General features: G+C 39.9%; 1 protein-coding gene across 2 annotated transcripts in view; it reads right to left on the reverse strand.

Annotated features, from left to right (window-relative positions):
• LOC124555729 (glycosaminoglycan xylosylkinase) overlaps positions 1-21,510 on the reverse strand; it is a 110,295-nt gene that overhangs the window by 53,777 nt on the left and 35,008 nt on the right. The window lies entirely within an intron of this gene.

The following is a 21,510-nucleotide window of genomic DNA, read 5'->3' on the forward strand; positions in this document are numbered from 1 at the left end:
AAGGGAACCACATGGCAATCAGATTTTTGACCGTTTTTCATGTACGGTATGTGAAGTTCAGAACTCAAATATTAATACGCCAAAATAGTTCAACACAAGTCTCAACACTTCTCGAGAAAATCAACTCTTACATTTTCTGACCTCATAAATATGCTAAAAAAAGGCCATGTAGCTGTGTCGTAGAATGCTCGCCTGGCATATGGGGGTGGGTTTTGATTCCTGGCTGATGAAAATTTTTTAATGAAGGTGCCTGTTTTGCTAACAATTCCGTGAAGTTTAAAATACATAAATATGGAAAACAATCAGTAGCCACTAAGACTGGTAATTGTTGGCTTGTGTCTCATTTCAGTCTTTTGTTTAAGACACAAATGAATTAATGACATTAGCTGCTAGTGGGCATAGATTAAATCAAGGGGGGAAGTTGAATATTTGTGCCAGACCAGGATTCAAACCCATGTCTCCTGCTTACTAGGCAGATGCACTGACCACTGTACCATGCAGACACAGATGTCATCGCAATTGCACTGACTGCAGTAGCATGCCTCCCATCAGACCCCGAGTCTGGATGCTGCAGTGCTCGGTGCATCTGACTACTAAGCAGGAGACCCATGTTTGCTGCCCATCTGGCACAAATTTTCAACTTTCCCCACTGATTTAATCAATACCGATTGGCAGCTACTGTCATTAATTAATTTGTGCCTTTATTCATAGTGGCTGCAGGATCAAAATGGTGTTTGTTCTTACAAACATGTCTGAAAGAACACGAACATCATTTACATATAAAATTCATCAACTATATGCTACTTAGCAGATTTTGTTATTTTCATGATAAATGGACTTCTCCTTGTTTCTAATTACATAGCACACACAAATCTCCAGATTTCATTGCAAATTTAAATTCTTAATTTCTGATCTTAAAAAAAAAGTTTAAATTACAAAAAACGTTACAAATTAAATTCTTTTTCATCCTTGGGTATTTTACACTTTATGGGACATGCATCTTTGGTTAAAATTTTGGCAGGACTAGGAACGAAATCTGTGGCATACATGTGGTAGTTGAGCATTCTACCATGCAGCCACATGACCAGTCGAGACAAATTGACCTTGATTTAACTTATTGTAGGTGGTTCAAAAATGTCAAAGTCAATTTTCTCGAGAATTTTTTAGAGTTTCACTGACTATTTTGGGGGATTAATATTTGAGTTCTGAACTTCACACACCATAAATAGAAAAAAAATCAAGAATCCAACTGCTGTGAGATCAAATTGTGGGCTGAAAACATTCAATTCTTTTAGAGATAGCTAATCTACTCATGGCAACATCATTCATACAACAGATCTTTTATGTTACTGTTCAGTGGCAGTTAAACACTGTTTCCCTTTACCACATTACAGTTTCAGCTAATGAGATGGAAACTGTGCAAAAGAGATCCTCTCAATGTTCATCTCCAGTGTTCTGTCAACCTTGATTAATCCTAATCCTGGTTATTATTTCTTCATTTATATTTTCAATAATCTCTTTTTCTGCTTCATTCTGTCAGCAACCACTAACACGGAGTTCTTTTTCCATTACTTTTGTTGTCTTGTCTCCTGATCATTTTCTGTTAAAGATTATTTCTTCTTTATTTCAAAGATAATTTCCAAATCAAAGTTTAGAAGTTAATTTTCCAAATTCTACAATTTAATGCAAAAGGAATAGCAACAAAAAATCCGTTCAGCATGCATTCTCTTCACTCACAATGTCTCAATATGTCAGATACTGCCATTGTCAGCTTCTTAGTTATTGGCCTGAGCAAAAAAAATCTCAGTACAAAGAAATACCATTGATTTCTGTAATCTACAGGGACCATTTGCAGGTATTAGTAGTAACTCTTTAAACTGGCAACTATTTCTGCAGCTTTATGACAGGCCATCCTCCTCAATCTTATTGTTCTCTGATTCACATTTCTTCCTTGGCTGTTCATACTCACATGTATTTTCCTGTAATATTCCACTCTTTTATTTGCACACACCATGTTACCATATTGTCATCTCCCATCATGGGTCCCTGTGGTTTTGTTGACCATTTCCACATTTGTCATTTGTTGAATTGGACACTGTCTTCAATCCCATAAAATATATAATCCAAGGCTGTTTCCCATTTATAACATTTCTGCTCCTCCCTTTTTTATCCTTGCTTGCTCTCCCCCCCCCCCCCCCCCTCTCTCTCTCTCTCTCTCTCTCTCTCTCTCTATCTATCTCTCAGTGGTTAAGCTCTCCCTTTTTCAGTTATTGTTACTGTCACTAGTAATTCACTCATCGTCTCTATCCATTTTCCTTTCTTTCTTCCCAGTCAGTCCAATCATCCTGATTTTGATTTTCCTTGGTTGCCCTTTAGAGGAATGTGGGATGATTCCCATGACAAGATCACTGCCAATTCTTCCCACATCCCAGTACTATGTCCTCATGACCTCAATAGGGACTGAGAGCTAGTTCCAAAATCACTTGAGTTCATAATATCCACATCCTCATTTCTTTATATGAAAATCTCCTGAGCTCATTTGTGCATTTGGAGGGGGAAGTGAGGTTCAAATCCATGTGGATTTATGTTTTCTGTGGTTTCCCTAAATCCCTTAGGATGACAAGTTCCTTTAAAAACACCACTGATTTCCTTCTACATCCTTGTTCTGTCTTAGTGTATGCTTAGTCTCTAATGACATCCTCCTCAAAGGTATGTTAAAATCTAATATTCCTTCTTTGCAGTGGGTACATGAGCACTCTGTTGTTGGATCCTCTTGGAGCCAACCTAACCTAACATGTTTTCAAATTGTTCTGCTGTCTGAGTTGTGGCTGGAGGAAGGACAATAGCAGCAACTGCTCTCTGGAGTTACTCTTGTTGCTGATGGATTGCCATATGTAATAGCAGTGTTGAACATGCCACGAAAAACTTTATGCTATAGCCTGCAAATCTACTGTGTCATGAGTGCCATTACAAAATGAAAGAAATGTAACTAATCATATGATCACAGACTTGTGTAACTTATTCCTTCACATTGTCACATTTGTAACACTAAGAACATCAATGAGGCATCTTTACAATATTTCTAATATGTAATACTGACCCTGATCTCAACACCTATTAAATTTATCTATCCAGCAGCCTCTCTATTGGGTTCAATGTGATATACAATAAAGGGGAAGGGTGTGTTTAGCTGCTATGTCATGGAATTAAGTCACTACATATGCAATTGATAGACTGCTGATTACTAATTAAAGTTTTAAAATTTTCAAACACACACACACACACACACACACACACACACACACACTGAAGCACCAAAGGAACTGATACAAGCATGCATATTGAAATACAGAATATGTAAACAGGCAGAACAAGGCACTGAGGCCTATATACGACAATAAGTGTCTGGTACAGTTGTTAGATCAGTTACTGCTGCTACAATGGCACGTTATCAAGATTTAAGGGAGTTTGAACATAGTGTTATAGTCGATCGCAAGACATAGCATCTCCGACGTAGTGATGAAGTGGGGATTTTCCTGTACGATCATTTCATGAGTGTACAGTGAATATCAGGAATCCAGTAAAACACCAAATCTCCGACACTGCTGTGGCCGGCAAAAGATTCTGCAGGATGGGACCAATGACAACTGAAGAGAATCATTCAGTGTGACAGAAGCGCAACCCTTCTGCAAATTGCTGCAGATTTCACTGCTCAGCCATCAACAAGTGTCAGTGTGCAAACCATTCCACGAAACATCATCGATATGGGTTTTTGGAGCCGAAGGCCCACTCATGTGCCCTGGATGACTGCACGACACAAAGCTTTACGCCTGACCTCAGCCCCTCAACACTAACACTGGACTGTTGATGAGGCTGGAAACATGTTGCCTGGTCAGACGAGTCTCATTTCAAATTGTATCAAGTGGGTGGATGTGTATGGGCATGGAGACAACCTAATGAAGCCGTGGACCCTGCCTGTCAGCAGATGACTGTTCAAGCTGGTGGAAGCTCTGTAATGACGTGGGGCATGCGCAGTTGGAGTCATATGGGACCCCTGATACGTCTAGATATGACTCTGACAGGTGACACGTACGTAAGCATCCTGCCTGATCACCTGCATCCATTCATGTCCATTGTGCATCCCAACGGACTTGGGCAATTACAGCAAGACAATGCGACACCCCAAACATCCAGAATTGCTACAGAGTGGCTTCAGAAACACTCTTGTGAATTTAAACACTTCTGCTGGCCACTAACACAGATGAACATTATTCAGCATATCTGGGACATCTTGCAACATGCTATTCAGAAGAGATCTCCACCTCCTCATACTCTTTTGGATTTGTGAACAGCTCTGCAGGATTTATAGTGTCAATTCCCTCCAGCACTACTTCAGACATTAGTCAAGTCCATGCCACATCATGTTGCGGCACTACTGCATACTCGCGGAATGAGTGTATCACAAAGAAAGTACACACATTTTTTCAGTTCTACTTAAGACACAGTGAAAATGCATGCAAAGTAGTGCCCTCCCTTTAATACAAAGTCAAGACATTGTTACTCAGATGTAAGTCTTTCTCTGACTACAGTTCAATGAGTGAATACTGGGGTTCATTTTGAAGAAGTCCATATTATTGGCAACAATATTATATCAGCAGCGTTACCAACACTAGTAACATAATATTAGACACAACATCATATTAGCAACAAATCAAGTACATGTACTGGGGCAGCAGGGTTGGAATTCTTAGACAACTGAGCAATGGACATATTGTTCTGATCACCCTTCTCTTGGCTACAAATACGCTTTGTGGATATACAGAACTGCTCCAAAATCTGATACAACTGAACAAAGTGAAAAATAACCAAATAGGTAATGCATCACATTACAGTGTTAATAAGAGTGAATATTCATAACATAGCCAAAATAGGTGCATTAGATCCTGAATTTCATACTTCCAGGAAAGCTTCTCATCTACATTGAAATCTCACAAATTTAAAATTTTTCCAACTTACTCATTATTTTATCATATCATCGAAACAAACTCTCCCTTTCACAACATTTTCACATCGGAAACTGTATGCAGTATGCTTTATCACAGTTCAGCAAGTTAAAGTGGAAAAGAAAGGTTAATGCTTAAGATCCCATTGATAATGGGATTATTAAAGACGTAAATGCAGGGCAACTGGGACAAAAGTATGAAAGTAATCAGGTGTAGACGAAAACAGAAGCAAGTAGCAGTGAAATGTCGGATTCAGGTATAGGCGACGGTAGTCTGTCAACAGAGATGGGAAGTCCTAGTACAGTGTCGTCACCGATCATGGAGTCGCCCAGACGGGATAAGCGTAAATTTAGGCCTGACCTGTCTATTGTTGGACATGCTCAAAACAATATTGAGTGATTAAAAAAACATTATTACGTGAAAATGAACAATTAAAGGAAGACATTAAGCACCAGAGGAAAGATATTATGTTCCAAAAAGAAGATATTAGGCGATCAGTAGACAACCAGAAATTATTATTGCAAGATAAGAAACAATGAAAGGAAGATATTAAGTGATCGGTAGAGCATATAAATGAACGACTCAGTAAAAAGACCGATGAGACTAATGAGGCTCTAAAGAAGCTGGCTGAGTCAAATCATCAAAGGATAGATGAACTTACCGTTCGGTTTGAGGAGAGCGTTGCAGTCAATACTAAACGTTTTGAAAGGGTAGAATCGGATGTCAAAGGAGTGAAGGAAGAACTTACTAAAAAGGGTGATGTTTACGATGAGCATTTCGAACAACTGAATGAGGAAGTGAAACACTGTAAACACAGGATATCAGCTGTTGCGCTGAACCAGGATGTTTATGCACGGTGAATAGAAGAGGTGTAAGTGAGGTAGGACAGACTAAGGAGCAGGTCGGTCAGCAGGTGAAGAATCAGGTGAAACCACTATTACATAATGGAAACATTGCAGGAGGTAACTTAATTGGTATGCAAAATGTCTTCCTTGCCATAGGGAATTTTAAGAATATCCCAGAGATTTCTCAGATCAATTTAAGGACATGTTACCTGAATTATGGGATGGGTAGATCACACCAGCCAAATCCAAAAACTTTTTACTAACTTACACTCGTTGTTTTCTAAACATGAAAAAAACCATTGATGAAATTTTCATGAAATTCCATTCAGCTACAACATACACAAGAGTGTGATGTGCTACTCGCAATTAAATCCTTTTGCTAAATCATGTAAGACATCTATTAATCTCAACTTCTCACTTAATCCTAAAAGTATGCATATGGTATAAACTGATAGTTGTAATTTCATGTTACTGATTCTCTGTTCACATTGTACTGGCATGCCAAACTACACCTTCACAATTTTGGAGTATTCTCTGAAGTGAAATTTTGCAAATATGCTCTGGCTGTCCTTCAATTTATAAGACTCAAATTTTCTCCTACCTGATTTCTTAATTGAATTAGTTATTCAAAATGATTTATTTCAGACTACTGTGTGTATACTTGCAATAACTTAGCTGGGAAGAAATAACTGTGGAAATGATGAGTGTTTGTTAAAAAGTATAACTTTAACCATTCCATGTAGGCTTTCACGGCCGGCGTCTTTATCAGTAAACTCTTCCGGGCTAAGTTGCCGTGGTCGATCTGTAGAACTTCTTCTCCCTGACGTTTCGTTCTCAACTGCGGAGAACATCTTCCGAGGTGAGTCGACGACTCACCTCGGAAGATGTTCTCCGCAGTTGAGAACGAAACGTCAGGGAGAAGAAGTTCTACAGATCGACCATGGCAACTTAGCCCGGAAGAGTTTACTGATATAACTTTAACGTTCATTATGTATTTTAGACTTCCTGCCCAGTATCCATTTTCAGGCAGATTGTCTGAAGGGCCTGATGTTAAAATAATTTTGGAAAGTACTTCTGGAACTCACAAACTAAGGAGTTGCCCTGCCACACTTGTGGGGCTGAGGTGCCAAGTCGTGGGCTCTGTAGGGTGGAAATGGGGTTTAGAGTGTTTCACTAAAGTCAGGAGTTGGCAATTCTTCATGATAAACAAAGTTACTTTTCAAATATGGAAATATTACAAGAATCAGAAGTTTTAGTTGTTCTCTAGTTTTTTAGGTCACTTGCCTTTTAGTGACTGAGCAAGTGGCTGACAGGAAGAAACATTTTATATCAGATCGTAGATCTATTAGGTAGCTGGAGGCAATGTTCACTGAATGAAGCACATTTAGTAAGGGTTAACTGACTCAAATAAATTCCATTTGTTCCCATGGAAATTTGAGTCTGTGTTTTCCTGTAATTTTTAACCTACTGACAAATTAGGAATAAAGTGAACGATTCACTGAAAGGCAGCAGCACTGGGCAGGGTTACTGGGGCAGGGGATGGTGTACGCACACGCACACACACAAACACACACACACACACACACACACACACACACACACACACAACTGGGTAGGTGGGGCGAATGGTGTGGGGGGCGATGAGTGCCTTAGGTTTAGGCCAGGAAGGTGAAGGATGTGTTATAAGGATAGCTTCCATCTGTGCAACTCAGAAAAGCTGGTAGTGGTGGGAGTGGTGGTGGTGGTGGTGGTGGTGGTGGTGGTGAGGATCCAGATGGCACAGGTTGTAAAGCAGCCATTGAAATCTCACATGTTGTGCCACAGGGTGGTTCATCTTGTTTTTGGCAACAGTTCGATAGTAGCCATTCATTCTTGATGACAGCTGGTTGGTTGTCATATCAATGTAAAATGCTGTGCAATGGTTGCAGCAGAGCTAGTATACACCAAGGCTGCTTTCACATGTGGCCCAGCCTCTGATGGGTAGCAATAAGCCTCTATTGGGACTGGAGTACGTCGTGCTGGGTGAATGGACTCTGCAGGTCTTGCATCTGGGTCTTTCACACGGGTATGATCCCTGTGGCTTGGGGAGGGAGTAGCATAGGCAATAGAGGTGGAACAGGATGTTATGGAGGTTGGATGGGCAGTGGAACACCACATTGGGAGGGGTTGGAAGTATCTTGGGTAGGATGTCCCTCATGTCAGAGCATGATGATTGATAGTCAAAAGTCCTGACAAAGAACATGGTTCAGTCATTCCAGTCCAGGAAGGATTGGGTGGCAAGGGGACTGCTAGGAGGAGATCAACATTTAGAAAGGTGGCTTAGTGGGTGGAGGAGGACTAGGTGAAGTGGATGGGAGAGGAGTTGTTGAGGTTGTGGAGGAATGAGGATAAAGTGTCCTGGCCTTGGGTCTAGATTATAAAGATGTCATCAACAAATGTGAAGCAGACCAGTGGTTTGGAGTTTTGGGAAGCAAGGAATGTTTCCTCCAGGTGGTCCATGAAGAGGTTGGCACAGGAGGGTGCCATGAAGGTGCCCACGGCTGTGCCACAAATTTGTTTGTATACCTTCCCCTCAAAAGATGAAATAGTTATGAGTTAGGATGTAGTTGGTTAGGTTTATGAGGGGCAAAGTGGTGGGTTTGGAATCTGCAGGGCATTAGGAGAGGTAGTATTCAATCACGGCAAGGCCAAGGGGTTTGAGGGATGAATCAACAGTGAGGAGTAGGGATCAAGGAGGTAAGGGTGTGGATTTTTGGTTTTGTTTTGCTTTAGGGTGCAAAAAACAACTGGGGTCATATGCACCCAAATCAAAACTATAGAACACAAAGACAGAGAGAGTTAAAAAACGACTATACGTGAATCCCAATTGACAGAGAAGACAGCTAAAACATAGACGTGGAGAAAGGGCTAAAACAGACACCATACAGAAACAGAGGTCCAAAACTAAAAAAGAAATGGCCTTCACCATATTGCTTTGGCGGATAAAAAGTAAAACGCGGTCAACAGCCTGCACGTCATTTGCTAACATGGCCGATAACTCAGGTGGCAAACCCAAGCAGGAAGAATATGGAGATGGTGGAGAGCAGGGAAGCAAGTGGACGGTATCCTTAATGTGGGAGGCTAGTAATGGACAACTGGTTGGAGATGTTGGTCAACAAGGGCTGAGATTCTTTTGGTGGGGGCACTGTAACTAGCCACAATGGGGCACCCAGGATTCTTAGGTTTGTGGATTTTCGGAGGCATGTAACCTACTGACTTTGAACTGTATTCCTGCTTTTGTTGTTGTGGAGATTATCTATCAGTGGAAGTTGCTAGGAGTCAATTGGGTGTGGTATATGAATTGTTAGTGGTGTACATATTCCAGTCTATTGGTCAGATCTTTAAATGTTTTTGAGAGTAGTTAGACTTCAATTTCCTGCTTTGGAGTAGTGAGAAGTTTAACAATGTCTTGCAGGTCTGAGCAAGGTTCGCAGCCCTTAGATACACTGATTTTATAGGTCTATAAGTGTAGTAGTTCAGAGAATTAATTCAGGTCCACCAATGCTGACTGAATCTGTTCAGCAGTATGGCATGTAATTTGTCTTGCATGCAGCAGATAGGCATGAGAGCATAGCCCTTGCCACAGCTACAATTGGGACTTTTGCATCATATCACTAAGCTCCAAGGATGGATGAAAAGATTGTTTTAAACTGTAGTGAGCTGTAGTTTTTTCCTTGCAAAGAAAGGAAGGGGGGAGTACCAATTTCCACGAATAAGGGCTTATCCTTAAAGCTGAAAACTCTAAACTGCGTTCATTCCAAATTTTAAAAAAAGGAAGGGAGGAAATAAGAAATGGAGAGCTGTCTATCCAAGTTATCATAGGATATTAGCACCAATTTCATTGTTAACCTAAGTCACATCCCTGCAAGATAGACTTCCCTCCAGCAATGGAGGGTGAAAGTGACAATCTAAATGCCTAGGCGAAGTCAGACTGCCAGCAAGTTCTAATGACCAGCTGCAGAGGTTGGTAATGGCTCTGAGCACTATGGGACTTAACATCTGAGGTCATCAGTCCCCTAGAACTTAGAACTACTTAAACCTAACTAACCTAAGGACATCACACACATCCATGCCCGAGGCAGGATTCAAACCTGCAACCGTAGCGGTCGCGCGGTTCCAGACTGAAGCGCCTAGAACCGCTCGTGTGCTATAAAGTTTCAATCACAGTCGCTACTACTGTTTCTGTCATTGCAACTCACCTGCACAAAGTGTGTCTGCCAACATTAAGAGTGGCTACACTGTGTAGAGGACTGTATTGTGCACCAATTGGAATTAGCCTAAGAGAAGGCTGTCATAGGCTATAAATATAATGATTTACTGAAGTTGAATATTTGTGTGTCATTGTATAAATGTGTTTTTGTAAACAGAACTGGAGCCATTTCAGTAGTTGTGCTTATAGGTATTGGTGCCTGATGTTCAGATGGGAGTAACACCCCTGTTTACACTAATGTCAATGGCATCTCATTTTTTGTTGTAAACATTGTAGGATGGCAAACAGTGTATTTACAACAGTTACATTTTGGTGATGAGGATAATAGGGCAAGTCTAAATTCTGATGTTCTGGAAGGATATACAGACAGACTGACTTAATGCAATTAGAACAGTCTGTGAAAGACATCAAGGATTCAGTGGTTCAGGATGCCACAGTATCAATAAATTTGGTGTAGCTGAACATTTCAGTATGTTATACTTAATTTCCAAAGTTTTTTCCAGAAAGAAAAATTAAGGAGCAATAAACTCTGTAGGGTATATTTTCAGATGGAGCAACAAATTGACAGTGTGATACAAATACTTTAGCTGGTGCAGTCCATACCTAGGTAAGGCCGCTGATCAAGCTGAGCATGGACAAGAGGAAGACAGAAAAACTTTGCTAGCATTCCATCTGTTTCACAAAAGAAGAAAAAATGGACAAATTACATCACCAACATGGAGTAGCATTTTACAGGAGACACAACAACAGGTGAAGTAATGCAAAGAGCCTTTTGACTTTTCAATGCTGGAGCTAAAATTTACATGCTAGTTCAACAGTTGTTTCTGGACAAGGATCCACGTGTGTTAGGCTACATTGATATAAGAAAAACCTGTCTGAATACTCTGAAAGTAAAATCCTCATAGCTCCTGATGCCAGTTTGAAGGAGCTTATGGGTGCTCAATGGCAAGGTTATCAGTGTGACACCAGTCTGAGAAATTGCACCATAGTTTTATATAGCATACAGGAAATCTTAACAAAGTTACAAATACTATGCTCCATGTACTGACCAGAGACTGTAAATTTAATCAGAGGCTGTATGTTTAAATGTGAAAATCCTGTGTGTAATCTTTCATATGCAGATTTGCTAGTACAGGATGTGTTACTAGTACATGCTCCTGATGCCAGTTTGAATGAGCTTATGGGTGCTCAATGGTGAGGTTACCAATGTGACGCCAGTTTGAGAAATGACCTAATTTGGTTAAATAAATCAACACTTGAGGAAGGTTTAAGTGCAATTCAGACATTTGAGTAGACAAAAGAAATCAGAAAAAGCTTTCAATAATGGAAAAAATGAAGTTTTCAAATCAAAATTTCATGGCCCCAGAAATTTTAAAGGGAAGACACATAGGTAGCAGTACTAAAACATCTCCATAAAAAGACACAAAGGAAAATTATTTAGAAATGCAAATCATGATAGGCAGTAAAGTAAAATCAAATCCCAAATGTTTCATTACACATGACAGAAAAGCATGCCATACATACATACATTAATCCTTGTTCCATAGATCATCTACATCTACATTTATACTCCACAAGCCACCCAACGGTGTGTGGCGGAGGGCACTTTACGTGCCACTGTCATTACCTCCCTTTCCTCTTCCAGTCGCGTATGGTTCGCAGGAAGAATGACTGTCTGAAAGCCTCCATGCACGCTCTAATCTCTCTAATTTTACATTCGTGATCTCCTCAGGAGGTATAAGTAGGGGGAAGCAATATATTCGATACCTCATCCAGAAACGCACCTTCTCGAAACCTGGCGAGCAAGCTACACCGCGATGCATAGCGCCTCTCTTGCAGAGTCTGCCACTTGAGTTTGTTAAACATCTCCGTAACGCTATCACGGTTACCAAATAACCCTGTGACGAAAAGCGCCGCTCTTCTTTGGATCTTCTCTATCTCCTCCGTCAACCCGATCTGATACGGATCCCACACTGATGAGCAATACTCAAGTTTAGGTCGAACGGGTGTTTTGTAAGCCACCTCCTTTGTTGATGGACTACATTTTCTAAGCACTCTCCCAATGAATCTCAACCTGGTACCCGCCTTACCAACAATTAATTTTATATGATCATTCCACTTCAAATCGTTCCGCACGCATACTCCCAGATATTTTACAGAAGTAACTGCTACCAGTGTTTGTTCCGCTATCATATAATCATACAATAAAGGATCCTTCTTTCTATGTATTCGCAATACATTACATTTGTCTATGTTAAGGGTCAGTTGCCACTCCCTGCACCAAGTGCCTATCCGCTGCAGATCTTCCTGCATTTCGCTACAATTTTCTAATGCTGCAACTTCTCTGTATACTACAGCATCATCCGCGAAAAGCCACATGAAACTTCCGACACTATCTACTAGGTCATTTATACATATATTGTGAAAAGCAATGGTCCCATAACACTCCCCTGTGGCACGCCAGAGGTTACTTTAACGTCTGTAGACATCTCTCCATTGATAACAACATGCTGTGTTCTGTTTGCCAAAAACTCTTCAATCCAGCCACACAGCTGGTCTGATATTCCGTAGGCTATTACTTTGTTTATCAGGCGACAGTGCGGAACTGTATAGAACGCCTTCCGGAAGTCAAGAAAAATAGCATCTACCTGGGAGCCTGTATCTAATTTTTTCTGGGTCTCATGAACAAATAAAGCGAGTTGGGTCTCACACGATACGACTTTTCATAATGACATGGAAAGTGTCACTTCAACATAAGTTTTCTTTACACAAAATAATTTTGACAGTTACTACTTCATATCTAAGAATTCATATATTGAGTAGAAGGAGTTGTCATACATAAATTCTTTTAATTTGTTTTTAAATTTTGGTTGGCTATCTGTAAGATTTTTAATACTACACTCCTGGAAATGGAAAAAAGAACACATTGACACCGGTGTGTCAGACCCACCATACTTGCTCCGGACACTGCGAGAGGGCTGTACAAGCAATGATCACACGCACGGCACAGCGGACACACCAGGAACCGCGGTGTTGGCCGTCGAATGGCGCTAGCTGCGCAGCATTTGTGCACCGCCGCCGTCAGTGTCAGCCAGTTTGCCGTGGCATACGGAACTCCATCGCAGTCTTTAACACTGGTAGCATGCCGCGACAGCGTGGACGTGAACCGTATGTGCAGTTGACGGACTTTGAGCGAGGGCGTATAGTGGGCATGCGGGAGGCCGGGTGGACGTACCGCCGAATTGCTCAACACGTGGGGCGTGAGGTCTCCACAGTACATCGATGTTGTCGCCAGTGGTCGGCGGAAGGTGCACGTGCCCGTCGACCTGGGACCGAACCACAGCGACGCACGGATGCACGCCAAGACCGTAGGATCCTACGCAGTGCCGTAGGGGACCGCACCGCCACTTCCCAGCAAATTAGGGACACTGTTGCTCCTGGGGTATCGGCGAGGACCATTCGCAACTGTCTCCATGAAGCTGGGCTACGGTCCCGCACACCGTTAGGCCGTCTTCCGCTCACGCCCCAACATCGTGCAGCCCGCCTCCAGTGGTGTCGCGACAGGCGTGAATGGAGGGACGAATGGAGACGTGTCGTCTTCATCGATGAGAGTCGCTTCTGCCTTGGTGCCAATGATGGTCGTATGCGTGTTTGGCGCCGTGCAGGTGAGCGCCACAATCAGGACTGCATACGACCGAGGCACACAGGGCCAACACCCGGCATCATGGTGTGGGGAGCGATCTCCTACACTGGCTGTACACCACTGGTGATTGTCGAGGGGACACTGAATAGTGCACGGTACATCCAAACCGTCATCGAACCCATCGTTCTACCATTCCTAGACCGGCAAGGGAACTTGCTGTTCCAACAGGACAATGCACGTCCGCATGTATCCCGTGCCACCCAACGTGCTCTAGAAGGTGTAAGTCAACTACCCTGGCCAGCAAAATCTCCGGATCTGTCCCCCATTGAGCATGTTTGGGACTGGATGAAGCGTCGTCTCACGCGGTCTGCACGCCCAGCACGAACGCTGGTCCAACTGAGGTGCCAGGTGGAAATGGCATGGCAAGCCGTTCCACAGGACTACATCCAGCATCTCTACGATCGTCTCCATGGGAGAATAGCAGCCTGCATTGCTGCGAAAGGTGGATATACACTGTACTAGTGCCGACATTGTGCATGCTCTGTTGCCTGTGTCTATGTGCCTGTGGTTCTGTCAGTGTGATCATGTGATGTATCTGACCCCAGGAATGTGTCAATAAAGTTTCCCCTTCCTGGGACAATGAATTCACGGTGTTCTTATTTCAATTTCCAGGAGTGTATTTGGCAAATGACCAAAGATTTTTGTGGCAGCATAATTCACCCCTTTCTGAGCCAAAGTGAGATTTAATCCAGAATAGTGAAGATCATCCTTTCTTCTAGTATTGTAGCTATGCACTTCACTGTTATTTTTGAATTGGGATGGGTTATTAATGACAAATTTCATAAGTGAATATATGTATTGCGAAAGTACTGTGAATATCCCAGAGTTCCTTAAATAAATGTCTGCAAGATGATCTTGGGTGGGCTCCAGCTATTATTCTGATTACATGCTTTTGTGCAATGAATACTTTCTCTATTAATGACGAATTGCCCCAAAATATGATGCCATATGAAAGCAGTGAATGAAAATAGGCATAGTTGGCTAATTTACTCATATGTTTATCACCAAAATTTGCAATATCCATATTATTTATTTATTTAGCATATGTCATTATATATGTACAGTGACTAGCAATAGTGGGTTACATAGTTTTACAAAAATATATGAATTTCGAAATTCATAGTTTAAAAAGTAAGTCTATAAATTAATATCTAATTTGTCGACCCATTCAAGGGCTGCCTCTGTCTCAAAGAAATCTTCAAAGTTCCCATTGTAGGCTTTTCTGCTACAGCTTGTTACAATGTGATAGATTGCCTGGTGTTCGTTTCCACAGTCACACTGAGAAGATGGAGCCCTTCCACATCGGTAGAGGTTTTCAGCACAGATGCCATGGCCTGTACGGATCTGATTAATTGTTTTCCAGGCACATCACATTTGTTCCATATCGGCTAATCTTGTGTCAGGTCTTTGGAGGGTCTGATGTTCCTTATGGGCAATAGTGTTCCACACTTTTGTCCACTTTTTGTTGATACTGAAAGTAGTTGCCTGCAGCGATTCTGCCAGTAGGACAGATGGCTGCAATAACCCTAATAGCATAAGTAGCTGAACCAAACCATTTCTGCAGATCATCAATGTGTTTCTTCCAATTCAATTTCTCATCAGTGCACACACCCAGAACTTTTGAGTATTCTGTCTTAGCAACAGGCTTCTGTCCATAGTCTATATTTATCAATGGTGTTATGCCATTGACTGTACAGAATTGTATAGACTGTATTTTCTCAAAGTTTAGTCAGAGCCCATTTGCAGAGAACCACTTAATAATTTTCTGAAAGATATTATTTGCAATTTCTTCAGCTGATTCTTGCTGGTTGGGTGTGATTACTATACTATTATCATCAGCAAAAAGAACTAGCTTTGCATCTTCATGAATATAGAGTGGCAAGTCAATAATATATATTAAGAACAACAAGGGACCCAAGACTGAAACCTGTGGGACACCATTCTTGATATCTCCCCGGTTGTAGGACTCTGCTGGTTTTCACAGACTATCTGTACTGTTAATTCCAACCTTCTGCATTCTTGCAGTTTTTATGAATTAAACCATATGCACACTGTCCCACTCACACCACAACACTTAAGGGGAGCCAGAATGATGAAATTGACAAAATAAACGTTTCTTGTTTTTTTATTATAAAATTATTTGGAATTTTCTGTTTAAAACAAATCAAGTTTCACCCTTCCAAGTGAATTCTAAGTGTATTTTTTATCGCTGCAAAGTTGATGCTCCGCGTAAACGGTTGTAGTGACTTGGTGTGTCACCTCTGACGGTGCCGCTAGCTGGCTGCAAGCAGGGTATCTTTGCGGAATTAGACAGTGTTTTGTTTTCCAATGTTGTATGGCTTTTCTCTGTGACAAGTGACTGTTCATATCGGTAAACATAAACGCTATACCGTGTGTGTTGACTTGTGGAGTTTGCTTTGTGTTGTTTAGCTGTTCAATTTTGGGTATTTGACAAATTTTGCTTTTACCTGTTTTACATATTTCGTTTGTGGATATCAATATGCCCCGTTTCAGCAATTGAGTGTTTAAGAAAAGGTACAATGAGTGGCAGATGAAATCTTTTGTTGTTTCAAGGGGAGATGCTGCTCAGACTGTTTCACCGACTACTCCAAATGAATGTGATAGAACTTCTTCCAGCAAGAAACTTTGCAACAGCAAAGAAAAATTTGTAAACTATGAAAGCGACAGTAATGATGTGAATGAAATAATTAACATTTCCTTGCTCTCTCTCATATTTTAAAACATAACGTATTATGCCAAGTTTGCAAAGAAAGAGGACTGGAATTGAAAATAACTTCACACATTGGTTTCGCATGTAAAATGTTATTGAAGTGTAACAAATGTGCTTCAGAAGTTTTGTTTTCTAATTCTAACAGTATTCCTCATAGTGGTAATCATGGAAAAAAGGTGTATGATACAAATGTTAGGCTAGTATATGGCTTGCGTTGCATTGGCAAGGGCAGTGCTGTAGGGACAATGTTATGTGGAATTATGAACTTGCCAAAACCACCAACCAAGTTTGGATTTTATAATGAATTGGTGGGATCTTCTGCTGAATATAATGCTCAAGCAATAATGAAGAAGGCAGTTGAAGAAGCTGTGACAGATAATGGGAAATGTAGGGATTTCACTGTTGCTTTAGATGGATCATGGCAACGTAGAGGTCATAAACCTCAAAATGGAGTTGACAGCTACCAGTGGAGACAGCTGCAAAGTAATCGATGTTGCTATTCTCTCAAAACATTGTAGATGTAAGGGCAATACCAAGGACGAACATAGTGAAAGTTGTGAAGCAAATTTTCACAGTACGAGTGGAGCGATGGAAGTAGAGGGAGTGAAAGCAATTTTTTCCAGATCACAGGAGTGGTATAATGCAGGATACACTAACTATATAGGAGATGGTGATTCTAAGGGATATAAAGCTGTAGAGAAACTCAAACTTTATGGCAATGAAATACACATTAAAAAACAGGAGTGCATTGGACATGTGCAGTAGCACATGGGGGCTCGCTTGCGCAAACTAAAGCAGACATTAGGATTCCAGAAGCTTAGTGATGGTATGGCCCTTGGAGGAAGAGGAAGATTGACAGATGAAGCACTTGATAGATTGCAGAGGTATTATGGGTGTGCAATTAGGCAAAATACAAGAAGCATTGAGCATATGAGGAGAGCAGTATGGGCATTATTTTTTCATACTGCATCAACAAACGAGCACCCACAACATGCACTGTGCCCCACAGGTGATGACTCATGGTGTAAGTACCTATCAGGAAGGAATATGCCCGTAAAAAGTTTGCCAAATGCTGTAATTGATGCAATTAAGCCCATATTCAGAGATTTATCACAGCGAAGTTTATTGGAAAAGTGTTTACATGGGAAAACGCAAAATCCAAATGAAAGTGTAAATAATTTAATTCAGATTAGGATTCCCAAAAGAGTGTTTGTACAGATAAAAACATTTCACTTTGGAGTGTATGATGCAGTGGCAACATACAATGAAGGAAACATTATCAAATGTGATGTGCTGGAACATTTAGGTTTCCAACCAGGACACAACACCATTTCCACAATGCACCTAATTGGAGTAGAAAGCCTAAGAGGTGCAAGAAGAAGAGACAAAAAGTCTACAACATGCAGAAAAAGGGAAGAAAAGACCAGTGAAAAGGAAACTAACACTGGAAAAGGAAGAGGATGCTGATAATCCTTCATATGGGGCAGGAATGCATTAAAAAACTTTGGAAGCCATTTCCCATAACTTTTAATTTTTATTTTTGAGGAACATTTTCTCAAAAACTGCTAACAGTATATCAATTAAATTTATACAAATATTTTTTACTTCTTTTTCTTCACTTTTATAACAAATTGTAAAAAAATATTGTATAATTCAAGAGTTATAGAAGTAAAAGTGCAAAATTTTAGAGAAAAAATAAGCATCTGTTTAAAAAAATTGTAAAACAAAAACCAATAAATATTTCTTAACATGGCATCATAACTTTGTAGAGAAATATTCACTGAACATGTAATCCAAATTTCAGAGCAATATGTTTAATTGCTTTAGAAAAAATGTTCATTCTATTTGCTAAAATTAACATGGAGGAGATGGATCATTCCGGTTCCCCTTAAGGTTATATACAAGAATTTCATGATTCACACAATCAAAAGCCTTTGAGAGATCACAAAACATCCCAATGGGTGATGTTCAGTTATTAAATGCATTTAATATTTGATCAGTGAAAGCATATGTACCGTTTTTTGTTGAAAATCCTTTCTGAAAACCAAATTGACATTTCGTTAGTACTTCATTTTTACAAAAATGTGATGCTACTCTTGAATACATTACTTTTTCAAGAATTTTGGATAAAGCTGTCAGAAGTGACATTGGGCGGTAGTTGTTAGCATCAGATCTATCCCCTTTTTCATGCAATGGTTTAACAATGGCGTATTTCAGTGTATCTGGAAAAATGCCCGTTTCAGTGAGCTGGTACTCTGTTGGAAATGACATCAATTCCATGTGAGCTTTTACTTTGGAGTAAATTTATTATTTTCCTAATTTCAGTAGGCGAGGTGGGTTGAATTTCAATTTTATCAAATTGCATAGGCACTGCCCCCTCTTATGTATGACTTGTATTTTCTAATGAATAGCTGGAGCCTATTTTCTCTACAACAGTTAAAAAATTATTATTAAAAATGTTTTCTACTTCTGACTTCTTGTTAACAAAATTTTCATTGTGTTTGATAGAAACAAGGTCTTCCTGTGCTCTCAGTTGCCCTGATTCCCTTTTAACAATATTCCAAATTGTTTTAATTTTATTATCAGATGTGCTAATCTCAGACATAATGCACACTTCTGGACTCCTTAATAACTTTTCTTAATACAGTGCAGTAGTTTTTATAATGTTTCATTGTTTTGGGATCATTACTCCTCCTAGCTATAAGATACATTTCCCTTTTCTGTTTACAAGATTTTTTACTCCCTTAGTAAGCCATGGTTTTTACATGGTTTCTTATAATTATATTTCACTGTTTTCTTGGGGAAACTGTTTTCAAATATACTCACAAAAAAATATCATGAAATAGGTTAAATTTTAAATTAGAATCATGTTCCCTGTACACCTCATCCCAGTCTAACTGTTGCAAGCTTTCCCTAAAATTTTGAATTGTTAAATCATTAATTGAACACACTATTTTGGAGGACTGTTTTGCATTACTGTATGGAGCTATATCATATACTGTAACTAACTGTGCATCATGATCAGACAGATCATTCTTAACAGGAAAAGTTTTTATTTTATTAAATTTATCTTGGTCTATGAATACATTATATATCAGTGTGCTGCTTTCATGTACCACCCGAGTAGGAAAATCAATAACTGATGTCAAATTGAAAGAACCAAGTACTACTTCAAGGTCAAGCTTTCTATCAGACTCTTTCAGAAAATCTACATTGAAATCTCCACAAACAATAACTTGCTTTCCTCTGTCTGACAGATAGCACAACAAAGAAGCCAAGTTTTTCAAAAATAGTTGAAAATTTCCCAATGGGGACCTACACATGGCTACAATTATAAAAGTGCCATTATTTAGTTTAAGTTCACATGCACATGCTTCTATATGTTGCTCTAAGCAAAATTTTTTTGTTTACAAATTTTTCACACTATGACAGATTTTCACATATATGGCAAATCCTCTCTCCATAGTGTGTCTACTTACATGTGCTGAAAGCTTATATCCACCTACATTTACCATTTCCATACCTGTGACTATATGATGTTCAAACAGGCATAGTGCATCTATTCCACCCTCAGTTTCTAAATCTTCTAAACAAACAAGAAGCTCATCTACTTTGTTTTTTAATCCCCTGATATTCTGATGCAATATGTTAACATTATTTTACACTGTGCTTTTATGTGAATTTTGTAACATACTAACATTATTTTTCACTGTACTGTTATGAGAATCTTCTGATATTTTCACATCTCTAGTACCTGCGTGTCTGAACTTCTCATTAAGCTTAATTTCAATCAAACGTAGGATGACTGGACACTGATCTTAGCCTAAAAAAATACTCCCATGCGTTTCAGTGCCCCTCTTTAAATATTTTGCTATCATCACAGCCAGTTTACCCTTCCCTTTCCTATTGAGATGCAGACCATGCCTTTGTGAAGTCCCACCTACCAATACCATCAACAGGAACCAAACCTATGCTTGACAAACTAGCTGCCCTAAGCAGCTGATCTAGCTCCATATTGACCCTCCTGCCAGAGCTGTTCAATTGGGGCAGATCATAACGCAAGAAAACAGGAACCAAGCCAACATTTGTATGGTTCATTGCAGATGTTATTTTTACCAGGTCGCACTCAATATTGTAGTCCTGATCCCTATCAAAGATGCAAAATGTTTACACTGTCATAAAATGGGGCACAGGCATAAGTTTCCATAGAAAAACAATGTAGAAATGCCAAATATAATACATACAGAGAAGACACTGAAGGTGATCATGAAGAATTCGAAAATAGGATATACAAAGTAGTATCAAGTTGTGCTAAAGCAGTAATGGTAGATGTTGGAATAAAAGGGAATAGTGTGCAACATGTAGATATGGGTTCTTCCAAATTATTGGATCACCTCTGTTACGCAAATTCAAGGGTACACTTCAAAGCTATAGTGATCAATAAATTCCAATAAAAGGACATTGTGCAGTAAGTGCATATTATGATCTTTCCCAGTACAAGCAACAATACTTGTGTGGCACAGTCTCCAATGGTTGATAACATCATAGGACTCAAACTCTTTGGGAAACTCAAGTTTACAGTGCAGGATTCAGCAAATCAAATTCACATAACGGATGAAACAGAGGAATGAGAAAATCTCCATAAGAAATGCAAACAAACTTTTTGTGGAACCCCAGGAAGCATCAAAGATTACCTGATGCATATAATCTTGAAGGACTAGACTCAGAATGAAAAAGTCAAGCAAGAATTAGATAGGTAAGAAATAAATCGAATAACTGAACCCATGATGAACAGTCGAGGGGTCATTCCTTTAGTCACAGTGGAAAAACCAAATGGGAAGCTACAGTTGTGTGATACAATCCTGAGATCTCAAGATATAATGGCAAAATTATGTATAGACAAATACTATTCATGCATTGATTTGATGAACACAATCTTCAACTGCTGTTTGACGGATAAGGCCAGAAATGGCCATTAA

Source organism: Schistocerca americana, chromosome X (assembly GCF_021461395.2).
Source record: "Schistocerca americana isolate TAMUIC-IGC-003095 chromosome X, iqSchAmer2.1, whole genome shotgun sequence".
Lineage (NCBI taxonomy): Eukaryota > Metazoa > Arthropoda > Insecta > Orthoptera > Acrididae > Schistocerca > Schistocerca americana.